Genomic DNA, 21270 nt, shown 5'->3' on the forward strand with positions numbered 1-21270 from the left:
TTGCTTGCCTGTAAGTTATTTTGCCTATGTCTTATGTTGCTGTGTGTAATTGTTGTATATAAACCACTGTTAAATGCATAAGTCTCTGTGTGCTGTGTTTTGCTCCTGGGTTGTCTCCTAGTGGCAGCCGCGCTGCAAACGCTCTGACATGGATGCTTGACAATCGATTCATACTTACGACTGTGGGGGTGTCCTGGGGTCACATGATCCCCCTTTGTGACCTTCTGACAAGCCAAGTCCATGGGGAAACCAGATTCACTTAGCAACCGGGTTACTAATTTAACGACGGCGGTGATTCGCTTCACAAATGTGTCACAAAAAAGTCATAAAATGGGACAAAGTCACTTCACTGTTTCACTTAGCGACATAACATTTGGGCTCAATGGTGGTTGTAACTTGAGGACTACCGGTACAGAACAGGTCCTACCTTCTTTCAGGAGCAGCCAAAGTCACCTAGTGTTGTGGTTTGCCAGCAGCAGGTGTGGACGGCTGAGGTCTTGGATAGCAAGGACTCAGATGAGGGGCCTGCGTGTGATGCAGGGATGGGGCCAGGATCATCAGGGAGTGGAGTGCTGCCTTCGGAGGCTGGCAGCAGTGATGAAGAGGTCCCTGAGGAGCCTGGGCCCAGTGCATGTGTGCGCAGGGCTGCTTGAAGGAAAGAGCAGCTGCAGCAGCACGGGCGACTCAGGAGTAAGGCTGCAAGGTAATGGCTCCTCCCTGAGGAGATAAAAGCCAGCTGAGAAACTGGAGTTCTTTTCAGGAAGCAAGGAAGTTTTTGCACTCAAGCCTTGTGGACGTTTGGAATACCTTGGTTGGTGTTTGGAGACTCTTTGTGTTTGAAATACTTCTTAGTAATTTTATCTAGTGTTCTTGGCAGCCTTGCACAACCCTGGCAAGGCGAATGAATGGAATTTGCAGAGAAGCATTAAAAAGTTTTGCTTTTATCTCTGTTTGGTGTTTGTTTACTTGGAACAAGGTTTGGGTCAGAACACTTAGATACAATACAGGAAGTCCTCGACTTACAACAGCTCATTTAAGTGACCAAAGTTACAATGCCACTAAAAAAAGTGACTTATGACCGTTTTCACACTTATGACTATTGCAGCATCCCTGCAGTCACGTGATCAAAATTTGGACACTTGGCAACTGACTCATATGCAGGTGGTCCTCGACTTACGACAGTTCACTGAGTGACCATTCAAAGTTACGACGGCACTGGGCAAAGTGACTTAGGACTGTTTTTCACGCTTACAACTGTTGGCAGCATCTCTGCAGTTGCATGATAAAAATTTCAGATGCTTGGGTGTGCTTGCTTCCGCAGCACATATACTAAAATTGGAACGATACAGAGAAGATTAGCATGGCCCCTGTGCAAGGATGACAACTCAAATTCATGAAGCGTTCCATATTTTTTAGTATTATAAGATTTGGAATTTATTTTGTGAATGGTTAGACAGAAGAGTAAGAAACTGAAATATGTGGGAGTAGTAATAACATATTATAATTGATATTGAATGAGTAAGAAAATGAATATAATTTAATAAGAATGAAATGTATTCTTGAAAAATAATAAGTATAAGGTTAATGATAAAATAATAATTGACCAAAATGATATAAAATGTTGATTAGAATGGTTATAAATATAAGCAAGTTAGAAATGTATGATATTATTACATGCACAAGATATATGTACCCAACCGACACACTGTTGAACTGAAATATGGTTTTATTTGTTGTTGTTCTTGTTATAAATATTTTTTAAAAAAACTTAAATTCAGATGCTTGGCAACGGACTCGTATTTACGACGGTTGCAGAGTTTCTCAGGGTCATGCGATCATTTTGTGCGACCTTCTGACAAGCAAACTCAATGGGGACGCCAGATTCACTTAACAACTGGGTTATTAACTTAACACCTGCAGGGGTTCACTTAACAACCGTGGCAAGGAAGATCGCAAAATGGAGCAAAATTCGCTTAAAAATTATCTCGCTTACCACCATAAACGTTGGGCTCACTTGTTTGTCTCTATCTGAACAACTTTCTTTATAGGATCCATACTGATCTCCTGAAGCCATTTGAGAAAGTATCTCTCTCTACCCTAATTAGCAAGCTGGTTAAATATGGGCCAGATGGCACACCTTCTTCCACAGATTGTTTTGCCTTATAAAGAGGCAGGAGAAGGAAAGACTAAAATTTAGATCTGGAGCAAAGAAATGTGGGAGAGATGCTTTGTCTGTTGAGTGCTAAATTTTGATTGCCACGATGTAAAAAACACATTGAGGACGCCCTAGAAAGAGTGCAGAGAAGAGCAACAAAGAGGATTAGGGGGTGGGAGGCTAGAACATATGAAGAACGGCTGCTGGAACTGGGTATGTCTGGTTTAATGAAAAGAAGGACTAGGGGTGACAGGAAAGCAATGTTCCCATATCTCAGGGGCTGCCCCAAAGAAGAGGGAGTCAAGCTATTCTCCAAAGGACAAGAAGCCATGAATGGAAAGAAGGAGAGAAGCAACCTAGAACTAAGGAGAAATTTCCTGACAGTGAGAACAGTTAATCAGTGGAACAGCTTGCCACCAGAAGTTGTGAATGCTCCAGCACTGGAGGTTTTTAAGAACTGATTAGATCAGTGGTCGCCAATCAGTGGGCTGCGGCCCACTGGTGGGCCATGAGAAGATTTTGGTGGTCCGCAGAGAAATCTCACCCCCAGAGCACCCCCCCAAAGCAATTAATCCAGGCTGTGCGGGAACACAAGGCTGTGCCGCCCACATGGCCCCTGGGAACCCTCCCCGCCCATTCACTCCTTAGCTGGCAAACTTGTCTGCTAAGTTACTATTTTTCCTTTTTCCGGCCATCATCTGTTCTGCTGTTCCCGGAGATTTAGATTAGCTAGGAAGCAGGAAATGGTTGGATTTCTTGCTTTCTAGCTAAGCACAGCCGAACTTCCCTTAGGGCTGAAGGTTTGCTTGCAAGCAAATTCAGTGCAGACTCACAGCAAGCAAATTTGAGAAACTGAGCTAGCCGATGGCAGATAGATAGATCACTGAATGATTCTGTGAGCAACTCAATCTGCCTGCTTTGCCTGATTTGGGGTAAAAGTTGCTCTTTTTTTATAAAAAAATCAATATTTATATAAATATTTATGATATTTACATACAAGCCATGCCCAGCCAGTCACATGACCACCAAGCCACACCCACAAATTAGGCCATGCCCACAGAACAGTTAGTGGTCCCTGGGATCTAAAATTCTGAGTTTGGTGGTCCCTGAGGTCCAAAAGGTTGGTGACCCCGGATTAGATAACCATTTGTCTGAAGTGGTATAGGTTTCCTGCCTAAGCAGGGGGTTGGACTAAAAGACTTCCAACTTCTATTCTATTCTATTCTATTCTATTCTATTCTATTCTATTCTATTCTATTCTATTCCACTACACTCCACTTACACTCCACTCCATTCCATTCCATATTTATATTCTATTCTATTCCATTCCATTCCCCTCTGCTCCACTCCACTCCATATTTTCTATTCTATTCTATTCTATTCTATTCTATTCTATTCTATTCTATTCTATTCTATTCTATTCTATTCTATTCTATTCTATTATTTTCCATTCCATTCATTTCCATTCATTTCCATTTCATTCTATATACAAAAGTCATTTGAAGGCTGTCATTTAACTTCCTTCTAGTCTGCAATGAATTATGTTGTCCTTCAGCTTCTGTTCTCCCAACCAGGGCCATCAAGGAGATATCCCTGATTTGGAGGACGAGATTTTTTTTTTTGAGGAGGCAAAGCTGACCCCATCAGCTAATACAGTCAATTTATACTGGACCTGACAAATGAAACCCTAATCTCAATTCTGGCCTATAACCAACTAGGGCTCCCCTCTAAGAAGCTGGTGCCACATTGTCTATCTTCCAACTCTCTGGCACCAAGCCCAAGTTGAGGGATACATTTGCAAGTTGCATAGTTTTGCCCGGAGGTTGAGTGGATGCCATCAGGACACGGTGATTTATTGCAGTTCTGTTTCTAAGGATGTCCTAAAATATCTTCTCTGGCTACTTCATAGTTGCCCCATTTCTCTTCGCACCGAAGTCCACATTATCTGCCCTGTATTGTGTGCCACGAAGACAGATGCAAAGAATTCATCCCGTTCCTTTAAATCATCCATTTGAGGTCAAGAGCTGAGGTGGCACAGTGGTTAGAGTACAGTACTGCAGGCTACTTCTGCTGACTGCCGGCTGCCTGAAATTTGGCAGATCGAATCTCACCAGGCTCAAGGTTGACTCAGCCTTCTATCCTTCCGAGGTCAATAAAATGAGGACCCAGATTGTTGGGGGCAAGAGGCTGACTCTGAAACGCTTAGACCCTGCAAGGCATCCTGCTCCAAGAGGCTGTGTTCGCATGACAAGTCTTACAAAGACTCATTTCTGGCAGAGTTTGGGGGAGAGAAAGAAAGGCTTCTGCTGCTTTCCTTGCATGAAGCCAAAAGTCTCTCTCTCTCTCTCTTACTCTCCCTGAGAACGGAGCTGGAGACAGTATCCCAAGATCCCAAATAAAGTATGATCAATCAGTAGGAAAACGGGCTGGGGAATTTTCCTGCAGACTTTTTGGGGCGATTTTCCCAGGTCTCTGCTGTTTTCTGCAGAGACCCTGGGAGAACATCAGCAAGCCACCATCAGTCAAAATTCATATTCGTGATCCATGGGATTTAAAATTATGAGTTTGCTGGTCCCTGAGGTCCAAAAGGTTGGCGACCCCTGGCTCAGAGAGGGCTGTAAAGCAGTGTAAAGCAGTATATAAGTTAAGCGCTATTGCTATTGCTATCTCAGACTTCCCTTTCAATATGGATTCTTCTCCTGTGGAATCCTGTTTAACCCTGCACTGGATTTATTTAAAAAGCCCTTTGCCTGAAACATTTTGACCACAATCAGCTTTGTGGAGTCACTTTTTCCTTTTTCTGAGTCATAAGTCCCCTTCTTTCAGGTAACTTTGAACAGTCATTAAGTGAAATGGTCGTACGTCAAGGACTACATGTATCTACATCTTGTCTGGGGAGCCAGCCATGGGCCCCATCAATGATGCAGCTTTGTGCCATCTTCTAACTGCAATAATTTTAATCCCGATATTCATTTGCAGCTTTGCAAGATGCATTTTCAGTACAGGTAGTCCTCAACATATGACCACAACTGAGCACAAAATTTCTGCTGCTGAACAAAAAAAAATGTTAAGTGAATTTTGCCCTATTTTACAACTTTCCTTGCCACCGTTCTTAGCTTGGCCTCCTCTCTTCTTTGTGGCAGCCCCTGAGATATTGGAAGACTGCTATCATGTCACCCCTAGTCTTACTTTTCATTAAATTAGACATAACCCAATTCCAGCAACCGTTCTTTATATGTTTTAACCTCCAGTCCCCTAATCTTCTTTGTTGCTCTTCTCTGCATCTTTTCCAAAGTCTTAACATCTTTTTTACACCGTGGCGACCAAAACTGGATGCAGGATTCCAAGTGTGGCTTTAACCAAGGCATTATAAAATGCTATTTCCCAACATCAGGGTCTTTTCCAATCTTTTCATTTGATGCCCAAAATATCTGAGCTTCAGCTTCAGTAATCTATCCTTCCAAGGGTTGGTTTCCTTTAGGATCAACCATTTCTTTACCTCCATTCAGGGGTGGGGAGAGCCCCTAGCTAAGATTCTGCATAGTTTGGAGAACCCCCAAATCCCACTCCTGGCTGGCCCCGCCCAACCCTCCCCTCCCATGAGTCCCCACGTGGCCCATTTTGGATGCAGGTAAATGCATCTTGCATGAGGAGGCTCAAGGAAGGTGAAAAATGGGCCTCCTGGAAGTTTGAGGAAATGAGCCTGTTTCTGGCTTCCAGGGAGCCTCTGGAGCCCGGGGGAGGCCATTTTCATCCTCCCTGAAGCTCAAGGAAAGTCTCCAGAGCTCGGAGAGGGCAAAAATGCCCCCCCACACACACACTGTGGTGCAGAAGGCCGGCTAGGCCACGCCCACAATGGCTACACCCTCCCAGCAACCAGGCAGAGAACCCTTTGCTGAAATTTTTGAAGCCCACCCCTGTCTACATTTTCCTTAAATGTTGTGGTTAGCCGGCAGCAGGTGCGGACAGCTGAGGAGAGCGAGGACTCAGATGAGGGGCCAGGACCATTAGGGAGTGGAGTGCTGCCTTCAGAGATTGTGGGCGCTGGCAGCAGTGATGAGGAGGTTCCCGAGGAGCCTGTGCCAAGTGTGCGTATGCCCAAGGTTGCTCGTAGGAAAGAGCAGTTGCAGAAGCACAGGCGACTTGGGAGTAAGGCTGCAAAGGTAATGGCCCCTCCTTCAAGAAGATAAAAGCCAACTGTGAAGCAAACGTTCTTTGCAGGAAGCAAAGACATTTTGAAACTCAGCCTCGTGGACATTGCAATATCTTAAGTTGGTATTTGAAGACTCTTGTGTTGCGAAATATTTCTTATCTGTGATTCTTGGCAGCCTCACACAGTTTTGGCAAGGTTTGTGCTTATCAAAGTTAATTTGTTTGCAGAAGCCTTTTAACCGGGGATTCGTAAGAATCATTAAAAGGTTTCTGTTCCCTTTGGTTCATGTTTGTTTTATTGGAAAAGGGTTTGGGTCAAAACATTAAAGGACAATTGCTTCTTGGCAACAAGGCTGAAAATTCTCCTCTGAGGAAATCCCCCCCCCTCTCCCCCTGCCCAGGCATCACACCTGTGGTTCGATTGCCCTTCGAGATTTGCTTCAAACTCCGCCCCCCCCCCCTTTTTTTAAAGGGATCCCCGATCTGTTCTTTAAGGTGGCAGGAAGTGTCAGAGAGACGGACATGTCAGCTAACAAGTGGTTTGATTTTTTTTATTTATTTTCCTGTGAGAAAAGAATGGCAAGAATGTGACTGGCCCAGTGAGATTTCTGCCCGATAATTAAATCTATACATGACGAATAGCTTTTCCATGAGGAAGAAGGGGGGGGGACAGGGGAGAAACCCAAACTGGGGCTTCTAAGTCACAATAATCCTTTCTTAGAAATCGGAGCCAGCAGCTGAAATGATGCGTCATCCTATCGAAAGCTTAAAAGCCCCCCAGATGCTGAGCTCCTCTCTGAGAACGGGGAAGGCCAGGATCACCAAGGTGAAATCATTGACTAAACTTAGAAACCCACCCCCCAAAAAAAGAAAAGTGGAGCCCCCAACATGTTGGTCTTTTTATTGTTGTTCTTCCTTCTTTCTCTACCATCCCAGAGTGAAATTTATCTTACGGGTAGTTCTCGACGAACGGCCACAATTGAGCTCAAACTTTATGTTGCTGACTGAGACACCTGGGAAGTGAGTTTTGCCCCATTTTACAACTTCTCACATTTGTTAAATGAATCACTGCAGGTGTTAAATTAGTGACAGAATAGGGTAGGGTAGGGTAGAGATAGAGATAGATAGAGAGATAGAGATAGAGAGATAGATAGAAATAGAGGGATAGAATAGAATTATTATTTATCTGCTTTTATACATAGACTAGACTAGAATAATGGAGTGGAGTGGGAATGGAATGGAGTGGAGTGGAGTGGAGTGGAATGGAATGGAATGGAATGGAATGGAATAGAATAGAATAGAATAGAATAGAATAGAATAGAATAGAATAGAATAGAATAGAATAGAATAGAATAGAAGCTGGAAGGAACCTTAGAGGTCTTCTAGTTCAGCCCGCTGCTCAAGCATTTTTTTTTACTACCGGTTTGGGTGAACTGGTCTAAACCGGTAGCATCCCACCACTGCTGTAATATCTTTCTTTTAAGCAACACCCGATATATGGAAGATATTAGAATGCCCAGAATGGAAGGAACCTAAGGGTTTTTTTTTTTTTTTAGAAGAACGAGTTGGCCCTTGCCAAAGACAAGTTGAGGATTTACACAATGCCCGCGTTTGCCCAGCTACAAAAGGCAACGTAGACAAAAGCCCCCAAAGCCAACTTTTTAAAGAAACGCATCACTGCACTATTCAACGGTGGGTGGTTTTCCTGCCAGCCTAGCTGGCTACGTTAATGTTACTAATCCTGCTTAGATTATAAACCCAGCAGAAAGGCAGCCTTTGGGAAGAGATGGATTTTGCTTTGCTTTGTCCAATCAAGCAAACACTCCAACTTGGGATGGGTTGGGTCTGACTCACAAGCCAGAAAATTAGGTAGCAGCAGCTGAAACGCTCTGTCCTAATGATTTTTGGTTGACTAATAAGGGAGATAAGAGATAAGCAGATTAACATAAATCCATTTTAAATCCACTGGCGTTTATGCCCGACTAAGTGAGACAACTGTAATCCAGTCTATCACCTTTTTATAATTATCTAAAAGCCAATTAAAAATGCCCCATTCCTTTGTCATTTAGAACTTTTTCTGAATTAAGTAGAGGTTGGTTTTTTTTGTTTCCCAACATACTTTTCCTGTCATTTCTCAACAATCTCTGTTCTGCCAATAACCCTGAAGTCAGACTTTTTAAAATAAACTTTTCCTTACTATTACATCTTTTTATATTATACACAAGTACTCCAGCTATAAAACATAAACCTTCTCAACAAACGCTCTGTGTATAGAAATCATCGCATTCTTCCTTCAGCTTCTGCCCGGATGGGCTAGCGAAGAAAGAGGATGACTGAATAATGGAGTTGGAAGGAAACTTGGGGGGGTCTTTGAGTCCAACCCCCCTGCTCAGGAGACCCTATATGCCATTTCAGACAAATGGTTCAGGGGTGGGATTCAAATTTTTTTTACTACCGGTTCTGTGGGCGTGGCTTGGTGGGCGTGGCAGGGGAAGGATACTGTAAAATCTCCAGTCAGAGGTGGGATTTGCCGGTTTTCCAAACTACTCGAAATTTCTGCTACTGGTTCTCCAGAACTGGTCAGAACCTGCTGAAAGGGTTGTCCAATCTCTTCTTCAAACCTTCCACGGTTGGAGCATTCACAATCTTCTCATCACTCCTTATCACCCCTCCCCTCCCACTTGTGACTGTATGACTGTAACTTTGTCGCTCGTATCCTAATGGTTTTTATTGACTGTTTCCTAGTATGATTTGATTGCTTATTGTACCCTATGACTTGCGATGACCCAGAGTATCTCAGAAATATAACAAAAACCAAAACGTAACTAAAAGTCCTTTAATGCCTTCAACTTGGCTTCACTGTTGAATTGTTCACAGTGGAGGAGTAAAGTATTTTCAAAATAACATCTCAAAGGCAAGAAACCCAGTTCACATTCAAAGAGCCAATAACGAAGCAAAAACCAAAACCAAACCACACTGAATAAAGTTCCTCGACAGACCAGGATAGATAATTGCCAACTTCAGGAAGATAACCAGGGATAGTCCGTTGGAAGAACGCCAACCAAAATAAACCTTCTTTAGGAATAAAATGCTAATTTGTCTCCAGCGTTTGCTAGCACGCAGGTCCAAACTCTTATGAGGATCTCACACTTGCAACCCATGAAGAGGATCAAGGCCCTCTCCTCCCCAGTAGACCACATTTTACCCTGATCCTCTCCTCCCTGCGTGCCCTAGGATGGAGAGGGGATGGGCCTGGGTCCTCCTCTGACTGCTCAGAGTCAGTCTCCACCAGGGGCATGACATGACTATTATTAAATGTTGTACCTGATGATTCTTGACTCTTGACGAATGTATCTTTTCTTTTATGTACACTGAGAGCATTTGCACCAAGACAAATTCCTTTTGTGTCCAATAAAGAATTCTAACTAACTTTTCTGGAGGCAAGTTTTTCCACTGATTAATTGTTTCCACTGTCAGGAAATTTCTCCTTAATTCTAGGTTGCTTCTCTGCTTGATTAGTTTCCATCCATGGCTTCCTGTCTGTCATGCTCCCATCGGAGTCTGGATCCATGGAGGAAGACGAGACGGAACTGGAGCAGATAGAGATCGAGGGGTCGGCTTCATTGGCTTGGGATGAAAATGGGGAGGAGTAGACCAAACCAAGATTGGGAGTGTGAGAACAGTGCAGACGTACCTGACTACTCAGGAGAGCGCCCCGCCCCTCTTCACAAAACACACCTGGGGATTGAGATTTATGGAGACGCTGTGGGGAGGGGCGTTTGTTGAGAACTCACCCTGAATTCCTGGAGTGTTGAGTGTCGGAGTTTGAACTTTCCTGGATTCCTTGTGTTCTTTCTGGATTTCTTGCTTTGCAGGCGTGGTGCTCACAACATTGGGCTGGACTACTTGCAGCCAGAGGGCTGCTGGAGGGGTGTATGTGTATGTGTGAGATCACTTTTCTCTGGGACTTGCCAGAAATGTGACAGCGTTTGGAGAATTTTGGAGCAATAAAGGGGTGGTTTGCCAGTTGCCTGTGCTACCTCTGTGTCGTGCCCCCTGGACATCACATTGTCCTACCTTCGGGTGTTTTGGAGCAGGGGTCACCAACCTTTTGGACCTCAGGGACCAGCAAACTCATAATTTTAAATCCCGCAAACCACTAATATGAATTTTGACTGACGGTGGCTTGCTGACATTGGTGGGAGGGAGGGAGGGGGAGAGAGAGAGGGAGGGAGGGAGGGAACATCACTGCCAGCCCTCCGAGGTTATCTCTCTCTCTCTCTCTCTCTCTCTCTCTCTCTCACACACACACACACACACACACACACACACACACACACAGGTCTCCACCACACACACACACACACACACACACACACTCTCCAAGGCAGCCACATTCCTAACCTCCTCACTACCTCGTGTTGTTCGCAATGCAAGTGACACAAGTCTTGTGTTCCCGTGGGCCATGTGGGCAGCACAGCCTGGATTAATTGCTTTGAGGGGTGTTTTTGGGGTAACATTTCTCTGCGGACCACCAAAATTTTCTCCCCAGCCCACCAGTTGCCAACTACTGGTTTGGAGAATAGCTTGACCCCCTCTTCTTTGTGGCAGCCCCTTAGATAGTGGAACACTGCTATCATGTCACCCTAGTCCTTTTTTTTTCTCATGTGCTGGCACTCAAGGTTGACCATGGCAGAAAGTCTTTGGGTGGCTGGATCTACCTGCCCTGTCCCACTAATACATGGTACCTCCTGACCCCTCCTGCTTCCCAGATCATCACCCCCTCCCTTGGTGGAAGGAGGGGATCAGAGTCAGCCCCATAGCTGGGGCCAGCCAGCTGAGGCTCCCTTACAGCTACGCAATTTACTGTCCAGCTGGCAGAAGAAGCAAGTCCACAAGCTCCCTGGACACAGTAGGCACCCGCAATGCCAAGTTTGCAAATCTTTCCGCTTTCTCTTCCACGTCATTCATCTTCCACTGAAAGTCTTCCCTCTTTTTTTTTCTTTATTTTAATTCAAAAGTCCGAAGAAATACCTGACTTTTATTACTTTATAGATCGCTCTGGAAATCTTTCAGGCTGAAAAGGCAGCCCTAAATTGTTTTAAATCAGGGCTCTCCAACAGAAGTGGTATTCATCAAGTTCTGACCAGTTCTGGAGAACCAGCAGATGAAATTTTGAGTAGTCTGGAGAACCAGCAAATCCCACCTCTGATTGGTCCGGTCCCCATCTATTCTCCGCCTCCCAAGTCCCAGCTGATTGGCTGGGTCTTGTATGGTTGCCGTGCACAGGAGAACGGAACTGGAAAGCAGGTTAGTGAGGTGGGGAGGGAATGGGATTTTGAAGTATATCCTTCCCTTGCCACGCCCGCCACGCCACGCCCACAGAACCAGTAGTAAAAAAAAATTGAATCCCACCACTGGTCTCCAACCTTGGCAACTTTAAGACTTGTAGACTTCAACTCCCAGAATTCTTCAGCCAGCTTTGATGGCTAAGGAATTCTGGGAGTTGAAGTCCACAAGTCTTAAAAGTTGCCAAGGTTGGAGACCCCTGTTTTAAATGAATGAATGATGGCTGAACAAATAATATACAGAAATCGGTATTCAATCAGAGGTGGTATATTCAGCAGGTTCTGACCAGTTTTGGAGAACCGGTAGCGGAAATTTTAAGTAATTCAGAGAACCAGCAAATCCCACCTCTGACTGGAGATTTTACAGTATCCTTCCCCTGCCACGCCCACCAAGCCACGCCCACAGAACCGGTAGTAAAAAAATTCAAATCCCACCACTGTATTCGACTCTGCTCTTTTATGGGTGCTCCACTGCTGGAAGCTTTCCAGAAAAGACTGGACAACCGTTTGTCTGGAATGGAGATAGGATTTCCTGTCTTCTAGGGGGTTGGACTAGAAGACCTCGGAGTTCCCTTCCAACTCTATTAGTCTATGCTCTGCTATGTTCATTTGGGCTCGTTTAAATACCACCTTGATTCAACGGAAAGCATAGGCTTCATATCTATTTTAGAAGATATGAGAGCATGGCTATAGGCGGAAACCTGGTCATTTGTCAAGCAGTGGGTCAGAGGCAGAACCAAGTGGCTGGTTTTCCCACCCCCTGTTTTAAGGTAACAACAGAATAACAAAGTTGGAAGGGACCTTGAAGGTCTTCTAGTCCTGTGATGGGGAACCTATGGCACGCGAGCTGCAGGCAAACTTAACTCACTGCACATGCGCGCCTCACAGCTGATTTTCGGCCAGTTTGAGGCCTTTTTCGGCCTCCCAAAGGCTTGAGGAAGGCTTCTGCGGGCTTTGCAGGCCGAAAACTAGCCCCGTTTCGTCACTTCTTGTTTTTCCGAAAATACCAGAAGTGACGAAACGGGCCTAGTTTTTGGCCAGCAGAGCCTGCAGAAGCCTTCCTCAGGCCTCTGGGAGGCCGAAAAAAGGCCTCAAACCGGCCGAAAATCAGCTGTGAGTTGCAGTGAGGTAAGGGGGCGGCGGTGGGGGGGGATTGCGCACGCATAGGGCGTGTGGAGAGGTGCACATTGCCTTCTGGGTGCTGGCATGCAAGCAGGCAAGAGCACGCACAATTTTTGGCACAGGAGCCCAAAAAAGGTTAGCCACCACTGCTCTAGTCCACCTCCCCCTGCTCAGGCAGGAGAAACTAGACCAAATGGCTGCCCGATCTCTTCTTTAAAACCTCCAGTGATGGGAGCACCCACAACTGGCTCATATTTATGACAGTCACAGTGCTCCCCTTTAGCAACAGGCAAAGTCAACGAAGGAGAGCCAGGCTCGCTTAACGACCGTGCTGCTAACTTACCCGCCTGCAAGCATTCCCTTCACCATGATGGCCAGAAAGGTCTTAAAATGGAAGGAAGCTCACTTAACGATGGTCTCCCTTAGCAAGGGAAATGTTTTTTTTTGGGGGGGGGGGACTGCCTGTACCAGCCATCTTGCTGACTTCTTGCCTGCAGACTTGGTGAGATTGAAGAAGCTTCCAGAGAGAGAAAAGAAAAAGAGGAGGGGAAAAAAAAAAAACCCTTCCCGGGTCACTTTCCAACACATTCGAGCCAGAATTTATTCCCTCTGGAGCCGAAGGAACTCCCGCTGCCAGCTAATGAGGAGTGTGGTATTTGAAACCATCCCGGTGCAGCAACAGCTGCAGGCAGGAAGAAAGAGGAGAGAATGGCCTGAGCCCCTGAACAGCTGGAGTAGGGTAGGGTGATGGTGGGGGAATTCAGAAGTTCCCATGAGCAAGCCGTTTTGGCACTTCCACCCCAGGCCCCTCCATGTGCCTCTGGCAGGAAGCACACACAACTGGCCGGGCATTATCAGCTGCTCCCTCTTACTCACAGGTTACAATCAATCTGAAATATAGCCTTGGGCCACTCATCAGGTAAACTTGTCGGCTGATCTCCGCTGAAGCTGTCAGGGGAGAGGAGGAGAGGATTGGAGAAGAGAAAAGAGGAGAGGAGAGGAGAGAAGAGGAGAGAAGAGAAGAGAAGAGAAGAGAAGAGAAGAGAAGAGAAGAGAAGAGAAGAGAAGAGAAGAGAAGAGAAGAGAAGAGAAGAGAAGAGAAGAACAATAGAATTGGAAGGGACTTTGGAGGTCTTCTAGCCCAACCCCTGGCTTGAACAGGAAACTGTATGCCATTCTGGACAAATGGTTGTGCAGTCTCTTTTTTAAAACCTCCAGAACTTCTAAAAGCAAGCTATTCCCACTGGTCAATTGCTCTTACCATGAGGAATGTTTTTTTTTTCCTTACTTCTATGTTTCTTCTCTCCTTGGTTACTTTCCATCCATTTTTTGTTGCCTTGGGAAGGAAGGAAGGGAAGGGAAGGGGAGGGGGAAGGGAAGAGAAGAAGAGAGAGAAGAAGAGAAGAGAAGAGAGAGGAGAGGGAGGAGAGGAAGAGAGGAGAGGAGAGAAGAGAAGAGAAGAGAGAAGAAGAGAAGAAGAAGAAGAGAAGAGAAGAGAAGAGAAGAGAAGAGAAGAGAGAGAAGAGAAGAGGACACTAAATGTAGATGTCCTCTTCTGGTCCATATCTGAGTTGCTTCAAATTCAACTATTTAAATGGTGCATTAATTTATCTTTCTCCTACTATTCGTTGCTGCCTAACTTAACATCTGCTTTTCTTTCAGCTTTGTAATTTTGTGCATCCTAGAACCTTAGAGACGGACCAGGCCCTTTGAGGCACAGTGTCCAATCTCGGCTCCATGCAGGAATCCAAATTCAACTTCTCCCAGAGCACCTCCAGGTAACTTCCCCTCCTCTCCGAATTTCATCCCGTGTTTCTGTCTGCAACAGGTGAAGGCACCTGTGATCAAGCAGGAGAGGATATTCGGCTGAAGATGTCTGTCCTTGCCTTAGCCCGGAGTGTAACTCCGCTGTGCAGAATGGGATGGCGCGACTAGAGGTCCATTTAAATAACAGAATAACAGAGTTGGAAGGGACCCCGGAGGTCTTCTAGTCCAACCCCCAGTTCAAACAGGAGACCCCAGACCATTCCACCCAAGTAGCTGTCCAGTCTCTTCTTTAAAAGCCCCCAGTGATGGAGCAGCCACAACTTCTGCAGGCAAGCTCTTCCACTGGTTCAGATCTCTTTGGGGGGTTCAATCCATCCATTTCTTGGGTGGAACTCTACAGAGTTTACTTGAGATGTAGATGAAGACCCCTCCCCTTCCAATGCAGGGTGGGGCAGCTTCCACCCTAGAACCTTTACTGTGGTGGAGGAATTGCTCTTCCATAGGAAGTTCCTCCAGGTTGTACTCTGTTTCCCCAAACATACGACCTACCCTGAAAGTAAGTCCTAGCTTATTTTTACAATATAAGCCCTATCCCTTAAAATAAGCCCTAATTAAGATCCCGCTCACTCCAGAGCAGACGGATAAAAAGCTAGGGTGGGGATGAGGGGGTGGAGCGGCCCTACGACTTACCTCTGGACAGTTGTAGCCAGGCCTCACACACCCCGACACCTGCCTTGCTGGCTCATTTCTTCTGCAGCCAGCAAGGCTTTCCCAAATGCCTCTGGAGCTGGTAACAAAGCTCTGGATCGATCCAGAGCTCAGTTATTGGCTGCAGAGGCCTTCAGGAAAGCCTTGTTGGCTGCAGAAGAAGTTCCTGAAGGCCTCTGACAGCGAAAAAGAGGCTGGGGGCGATGCGCGCAAGTGAGGTTAGTCAGCGGATGGCGTCCCCCCAAAACAAGACCTGGTGCCTTTTTTGGTGGCAAAAAAAAAAAATACGTAAGACAGGGTCTTATTTTCGGGAAAACATGGTAGATCATCACATCCCTTTTGGGGAGTGGGGCGGGGGGAAGAAATCCACCCTCCTTTGTCCCTCCTGAGCCTGGTCTAGCAAGCCCAGAAGGCTGTTTCCACAAGGACACAAGAGAGCATCTGACAGACAAGAAGAGTTCACAGCTCTGGAAGTTTAATACGATCTCCTGAAGCAGTGGACCTTTTAAGAGCTCCTGAAGTTCATTTCTAAATACGGTTAGACTTCCTTATTTGGCATCCCTCACTCAGAGCCAGGATCCCCACTTGAATGAACAGGGCAGCCAGCGTGATCCAAATTCAGAGAGACAGCCAGGGGGGCTCCCAGACGCCCTCGGCTAATTGTGTGCTCCGGAACAAAAGAAATAATAATACGCTGCCCTGGGCTGGCCAAAATAGCTCCTTTTAAATCTGTCTAAAGCAGCCCCCACTCTGCAAGAAATGTCTATGGAGATGCTCAGTCAACCAAGGCATGGTTTTGTCCCAAAAGTGATTTTTTTTTTTTTCAAGAGTCAATTGGACTTGTTTGGTTTTTCCCTGAAGACATTTTGCTTCTCATCCAAGAAGCATCTTCAGGTTTTCACGAGGCAACTGGACTTTCTTGGGTTTTCTCTGAAGATGTTTCACTTCTCATTCAGGAAGCTTCTCCAGTCAGAACTGAGGAAGCTTCTTGGATGAGAAGCAAAACGCCTTCAAGGAAAAAAAGAAAGTCCGGTTGCCTTTTGAGAAAGCACTTCCGAGACCTCTGCAAGAAACAGTTCCCTGTTTGAAATTCACACCAGCTACTCTCCGCGTTGCCAGCTAACACATTCAACGCAGCCTCATCAGTATTCATCTCCTCATTCAAAAGCTGAGAGTTTATCTAGCGTCACTACAGCTCACAAAAGGAAAGAGCCTTTCCCAGAACTATAAAAGAAGAAGCCAGAGAAGATAGAGGGAAGGAGTGAGGATCATTCTAGATCATTTAGTAGATGCTCCTGGAGGAATAATCAGCGGCAGAAACTGGGAGAGCCACAAGTGAGGGGATCCACCCACCACCAGAAGAACTGGAGCGGAGCCTGAAGAAGCTATAACCAAAGAAGAACGTGCCAAAAACACAGCCCTGGGCTCCCAATGGTGGCAGGGTGGACTCCGTAAGGTTCGATTGCTGGAGAACCACGCCCAAGTGTGTCAAGGGGAGACGCTGTGGACATTCCTGAGTTTGTAGATAAGGCAGCGTGAGTGGAGGAAGTCCCTAGCAGCAAAGCACTTTGCATTGGAAGGAAAAACTTCTAAGCGAGATGGTTGGCATACAAGTCTCATCAATTAAATTAAATACGTCAAATAAAGTATTAGAATTTGAAGTCCCTCTGATTTCAAGTTCCTCGCATTCTAAGTCGAGTTTAAGTATTGAGTTCAGCTGGTGTTAGAAAATTTTTACTACGGGTTCTGTGGGCGTGGCAGGGGAAGGATACCGCAAAATCTCCATTCCCTCCCCACTCCTGGGAGAAGGTTACTGCAAAATCCCCACCCCACTAACCTGCTTTCCAGCTCCATTCTCCTCTGCAGGGCAACCAAAGGAGACCCAGCTGATCAGCTGGGACTCAATGGGAGGCAGAGAAGAGAAGGGGGCGGGGCCAGTCAGAGGTGGGATTGGCCGGTTCTCTGAACTACTCCAAATTTCCGCTACCGGTTCTCCAGAACTGGTCAGAACTTGCTGAATGCCACCTCTGGAACTGAAGAAACTTCTTGAAGGAGAAGCGAAATGCCTTCGAGGAAAACTAAAGTCCAGTTGCCTCTTGAAAAACCACCTCTGGGACAACCATGACCTGGATGACTGACAATCTCCGTTGGCAAAAAAAAAAAAAAAAAGCCAGCAATGGTTGATACGTTAGTATTAAAGAGAAGCTGAAAGTTGCTGTCCGATGCACATTTCGGACTACAACGAAACGGATTTTAGCAAACTCAGAAGAATTATGCTAAGTAGGTTTTCTACAGCTGGAGAAAGTAATGGGAAGAGCAGCGTAAGATCAGGGGGCTGTTATTTTATGTTATTTTAAAAAAGAAGGTACTAAAAGCACAATCAGGAAGGGATGGAAAAAAAACACTTAGTGAAGTTTTGAAACAAAAGAAAGGACTTTCTAATCCATGGAAAGTAGGAGAAGTCAACAAGGGCAAATATACACAATCCATAATAGCCAAGATGCTGTCAGAAAGGATAACTGTGAGAATAAAGTGAGGCTGATAAGGAAGCTGAGAACCATTCCAACCCTTTCTTCACTTACGTTGAAAATAAAAGGAAGAGAGGGAGGAGAAAGAAATTCACAAACCATCTACTTCATGAACACGGCAACACTCCTAAACAGGTAACAAAAGAAAAGGCAGTGTTTCACTAGGTAACTCTGAAGTGAGAGAGGAAAGCACAGAGTATCACAAAATAACAGGAGTTGGAAGGGACCTTAGAGGTCATCTAGTCCAACTCCCTGCTCGAGCAGGAGAGTCTACTCCAAATATTAGCCTCTATCTAGGGTCAAACTCACGGCTCCACCTCTAGGCCACCGGATCTGCTGTCGACTGAGGCTAAGAGAAGTACACCCAGGGAAGACTTTTTTGGTCTGAGTGAGTTAATCTTCAAGAGCAACAAATTGTTACCCTAGAGTATCTGTTGATCATCTCTAGGCAAATTTTTCACCCACACAATCCAGCATGTCCCCAGAATATAAACCGCACTCCTTACTAACACTGATGATGTCACCTAGTATGGTAATGAAACGTCTGCAAGAAAACAAGTAATCTCAGAAAGCACCAACACACCTCATTTCTACCCTGAGCTATAGCTATTCTCCTTTATTGCATCTCTCTGTTTGTCTGTCTGTCTGTCTGTCTGTCTGTCTGTCTATCTATCTATCTATCTATCTATCTATCTATCTATCTACCTACCTACCTACCTACCTACCTAGATTACCTACCCACCCATTTATCATCTATCCATCACCTATCAACCTCTACTATTTACTATTGATCTACTATCTAGCACTGGTGATATCTAGTATGGTAATGAAATGTCTGCAAGAAAACTGCCAAGCTCAGAGAGCACCAAGCACACCTCATGTCAACCCTGAGCTACAAATATTCTCCTTTATTGCTTCTATATCTATCTGTCTGTCTGTCTGTCTGTCTGTCTGTCTGTCTGTCTGTCTGTCTATCTATCTATCTATCTATCTATCTATCTATCCATCCATCCATCCATCCATCCATCCATCCATCCTTCTTTCCTTCCTTCCTTCCATCTACCTACTTTCCTACCCATCTATCCATCACCTATCTATATTTACTATCTAGCACTGATGATATCTAGTATGGTAATAAAATGTCTGCAAGAAAACAGCCAAGGTCAGAGAACACCAAGCACGCCTCATGTCAACCCTGAGCTACAAATATTCTGCTTTATTGCCCCCCCATCTCTCCTTCCTTCCTTCCTTCCTTCCTTCCTTCCTTCCTTCCTTCCTTCCTTCCTTCCTTCCTTCCTTCCATCTATCCATCCATCCATCCATCCATCCATCCATCCATCCACTTGTATCATCTACCATTACCCATTTATCTCTATTTACTATCTACTATTTAGCACTGATGATGTTGCCTAGCAGGGTAATGAAACATCTGCAAGAAAACAAGCCTGCCCAGAGAGCGTCAAAGATTTCTCCTTTCAACCCTGAGCTATGAATATTCTCCTCTTCTTTTTTATTTTATTTTTTTTGGCTTCTTTTGGTACCCTGAAATGTGGGGCAAAGATTATCCGGATGCTACAGAAAGAGTGCTCTGCATACAAATGCGGCCTGGAATCTTATTCTTGGTTTAAAAACAGACAATAAACCCCGCCCGCCCGCCCGCCCCGGGGACCGCTGTTCACCATGAATTTGGAAATCAGAGACAGATAGTTTCCTGACACTTAATGCCAGACATGCATGAAGACATGCATTCAACAACCCACAAAAGAAAGATGGCAACAACAAAAAAAAGAACCAGCACGAAACTTGGTCCGTGTGCAACATCCTTTTTATGCCTGCTAGTAGGATGAAAATTCTGCCACAGATGGACCGGGGTGTGTGTGTGTGCAACCGATCTCCTCAGAAAGACAGACAGTCGAGAGAGCTGTCGGTGGCTTACACCACCCTTCCCTCCCCCCCTCTTGGAAATTCACACCTCTGACACCCTCCTTTCCAGCTGTTCAAACTCCTCCACCGACAGGGATAGAGAAGGGGGGGGGGGCTTGGATAGGGAAGAGATTGTAACCGATGCTTTTCGCTGAAGGGGGACGTCTTTCAACGGGTGTCCTGTGATTTTTGTCCCTTCCCCAGCCAAGAAGGCATCGGAGCAAGGGGAAGAGGAGGATGGGGCCGGAGGGAAGACTGGCAGCTGTAGCCGGGCTCCGAAGTAACCCCTGAGTATTGCGGCTGAGACTGGGGCCCTTTTGTTAAAGGCTCTCTGCACCAGAGTGCAATTCCCCTCTAACTCCTTCCTGCAACATCTGCAACCTTTTCTATCGGCCCCAAAGGTGGCTTTTCTTCAGGAGGCAAGTGGAGTTTCTGGTTTTTTTCTTTGGAAGATGTTTTGCTTCTCATCCAACAAGCTTGTCAGGGCGCCTGGTGGAGACTGACTCTGAGGGAGAGGCAAAAACTCTGAGGGAGAGGAAAAAACAGCCGACAGGGAGTGAAAGTGTGGCTCTGGAGGTTGTGGAGGAGGTTGGGGAAGGGCAGAGGCCGGCTAGGCAGTCAGAGGAGGACCCAGGCCCATCCCCTCTCCATCTTAGGGCACACAAGGAGGAGAAGATAAGGGAGAGACCTGGTCTACTCAGGAGGAGAGGGCCTTGATCCTCTTCATGGGCTGTAGCTGTGACAACTGGATAAGAGGACAGACACGCGTACGGGCCAGTGCTGGAAACAAAACATGGAAATATCTCTAGTTTATTGTTTCTGAGTTTGACGTCCTTCCCAGTGTATGTTCTGTTATCTGTGTACGTCCTCAAGCCCTTATCTTGCCTGGTTTGTATTGTTTTTTACTCTTTATAATTTAAACGGCATCTCCTCCTTTTTGTAACTGTTTGTGTGGGAGTTTTTTGTCTCCAGTCAAGGATATTTGGAGCTTGGAAGCAAAGTGAAGGAATAAAAGGGGCTTCACCTGTTTTTTGTGACTGTGTTTATTTTGTATCCCACCCTGGGTCATCACAAAGCTTCTTCAGCTCTGACAGGACAGTAGGGAATGAAGGTTTTATATTCCTTGCAGACAGCTGGTCATTTGCATCCTTTTAGAGAGTCCTTGAGGCCACTTGGAGGTTTTTCTGTGTCCTCCAAGTAGCCTCAAGGAATGTCTAAAAAAGAATGGAAATGACCAGCTGTCTGCAAGGAATATAAATCCTTCTCCACCTTCTGGTCAGAGCTGAAGAAGCTTCTTGGATGAGAAGCGAAACCAAGGAGTGGGATTCTGCCGGTTCGGACCAGTTCGGGCAAACACCTTGCTGACCTATATCGTCCCAGCTGATCAGCACGGAAGAGCAGATTGCCGTTCCTCAGCTGTGTTACTCCCCCAAAGTAATGTAGCAGGTAAGGACTTTTGCATTTTGTTGATGCGCACACAGTCACTTTTCCATTTTGTTGAAGCGCAAGATCACCGAACCGGTTGTTATACCGGCAGCATCCCACCTCAGCAAAACGTCTTCAAGGA

The 21270-nt window shown here is 45.7% G+C and overlaps 1 protein-coding gene and 1 non-coding gene across 5 annotated transcripts in view; one reads left to right on the forward strand and one right to left on the reverse strand.

Moving 5' to 3' along the window:
* TSPAN9 (tetraspanin 9) overlaps nt 1–21270 on the reverse strand; it is a 104890-nt gene that overhangs the window by 56059 nt on the left and 27561 nt on the right. The window lies entirely within an intron of this gene.
* LOC113438304 (U6 spliceosomal RNA) lies at nt 1306–1413 on the forward strand. Its single transcript, XR_003374365.1, has one exon. It is a non-coding gene; the product is annotated as a U6 spliceosomal RNA (small nuclear RNA).

Source organism: Pseudonaja textilis, chromosome 5 (genome assembly GCF_049901715.1).
Source record: "Pseudonaja textilis isolate UNSWEBS1 chromosome 5, rPseTex1.2, whole genome shotgun sequence".
NCBI lineage: Eukaryota > Metazoa > Chordata > Lepidosauria > Squamata > Elapidae > Pseudonaja > Pseudonaja textilis.